This window comes from Euphorbia lathyris, chromosome 9 (genome assembly GCF_963576675.1).
Source record: "Euphorbia lathyris chromosome 9, ddEupLath1.1, whole genome shotgun sequence".
Taxonomy (NCBI): domain Eukaryota; kingdom Viridiplantae; phylum Streptophyta; class Magnoliopsida; order Malpighiales; family Euphorbiaceae; genus Euphorbia; species Euphorbia lathyris.
The window spans coordinates 68,847,516-68,849,861 of record NC_088918.1 but is presented as its reverse complement, the minus strand read 5'-3'; the positions used below and the strand labels follow the sequence as shown (position 1 = coordinate 68,849,861).

The 2,346-nt window shown below is 29.2% G+C and overlaps 1 non-coding gene across 1 annotated transcript; it reads left to right on the top strand.

Moving 5' to 3' along the window:
• The first annotated feature begins 2,011 nt into the window (after nt 1–2,011).
• On the top strand, nt 2,012–2,084 carry TRNAK-UUU (transfer RNA lysine (anticodon UUU)). Its single transcript has one exon. It is a non-coding gene; the product is annotated as a tRNA-Lys (tRNA).
• Nucleotides 2,085–2,346: the final 262 nt, after the last annotated feature.

The following is a 2,346-nucleotide window of genomic DNA, read 5'->3' as shown; positions in this document are numbered from 1 at the left end:
ATGAATGTGAAGGAATACGCAAATGGTAGTTTTAAACCTTGTAATGAAGTGGTTTATATAGCTTATGATCTGCTTCAAAATGGGTTCGGACAACATGGTGAAACCTCAGAGGATTTTGCAATTTTGTGCAAGACAGGAATTAGTAGGAATTTTGATGAAGTTGTAACTGCATCTGCTACTACTGTTTCTGTTTTTGGTGGTTTTTTTTAAGTTTGAGTCCTTTAAGTTTGAGTCTAAACGTTACTTTATGTAATTTCAATTAATGTACTCCACAGGTATGGATGTTTGATTTGTTAATTATTAATATTACTAGTCTTTTTAATTACTAATTGTCCAATCCAATTCTTCAGTTCATGTATTTTTTTTTTGGATTTGAGATTAACATTTCTTTGAGAAGAAATGATTTGATTTAATGATATGAATTGCTTACATTTTCTAACCAAAATCAAATTTCCTATTATTTAATAAAAATTTAATCGAACTGGATTAACATTACTACTGGACCCGTATGGAGCTCATTTAATCCTATGGATATAAGCCCGCCAAGAGAGATAATTGAATAGCAATCCATCCCGATACTGGCCTTGGCCTTGGATAATTGAATTCTAACTACCTTGCTAGAGTTTCCACAAAATCTTATTGGGTTTATCTATAACCAAATTTCATTACCATTCTAATTCAACGAGACCTTAAAGCTTGTTATATTAAACTTTTCAAACAAGTTTTGAGTAAAACACCAGAATGCGAATGGAACTTCTTATTACCGAGGACAATCACACTTTGATCAATGAAATCCTTGCGGTAAAAAAAATTGTAATGCAATCAACATTTTAGACATTTTTGAAGAAAAAAATGTGATTAATTTATATATGATAGATTTAGAGCTTTCATTTAATTATTTAGATTAAAATATTGAACATTTATTTAATTGTTTGACAATGGTAATTTCTCCACAACTTAAATTAGCCAATTAAGTTAAAAATCACTTGTTTGAATAAGTTAAAATATTTAACTTAATATTTTAAATTAAACATTATCAACTAGTATTTTTATATGCAGTGCTTATTTTTAGTATTTATTAAAAGTTATATCATTTAATATTTTTAGTATTTATTTTTATTTTTATCAAACAACACCTTTTTTTTTGGTTCGTCAATTCTTTTCATTCCCAAAGGCGAAAATCGAACCCTGAACTTTTGGTTAAGGGAGTAGGAGCCTTTACCACTCTACCACAACCCCGTATTTTTTATCAAACAACACCTTAATTATTAACATTAGTAAAACACTAAATATATTTTAAATATAATTATTGTTTGAAAAGCTTTGAAATGTAGATGTTTCTATAAAAATATTAAATACTATTTTTGTATAAATATAACTAAACATTATATTTTATATGATTTGAAGTGAAAAATTAATCTCTACTTCAAAAACGTGAAACAAACACCATCTAAATATTTACTTCAATTCTTTTTATCTGTCATTTAAAAAATCCAAATTTTATTTTTTGCATGTTTTTTTGAATGAAGTAATCAATTAATCGAATCGAAACAAATAATGTCCTGCAACCAAGGCGGTGCAGTAAAAGCAATAAACTCGCTAGTATTGGAAAGGGCATGACGTGCAACGACATGAGCACCCCTATTCGCTAGACGCGGAACATAAGACACTTTGAAATATTTTATGCATGTTTTTTTTTTTTGTGTGTTTTTTTAGTTTAATTGACATTTATTGTTCATTACCAATTTTACCATTATCTTTTCATTTTATAATTATTAATATTATAAGAATTTTCAGATCTCAAAATAGAGATATTTTACATTTAATTTTATCTTAAATTTCTTAATATTTGGTAATCCTAATGAAAACGATAAAGTGACAGATACATGTTTGGATTACAATATCTAAATCGAAGGGAACCAATTTAGTTTTGGTTGGACTGTTGGCTGGATTTAAAGAAAACTCATTACAATATTGACATAGGTAGAATAGTGAATTTTTTATAGCACAAGCCGTCTTAGCTCAGCTGGTAGAGCGCATGGCTTTTAACCATGTGGTCGTGGGTTCGATTCCCACAGACGGCGCTTTCTCTGCTTTCTTCTACTTTTATTATTTTTACTGCTACTATGGTTCTATTTAGGGCTGGGCACAGTTCGGTCCAAGTCGGGTATTAATAAAAGGAAATCTCCAGGGATGGATTGAAAGAATAAATCTCCAGAATTGAATTGCCCCATAATTTCAGTCCAGTCCAGTTTGGGGATTCGGAGATTCGGTTCCGGTCCAATCCAATATAATTTTTCGGTGATTCAGATAAATATCTAATAATTTAAGTCCTAAAAAATAAAT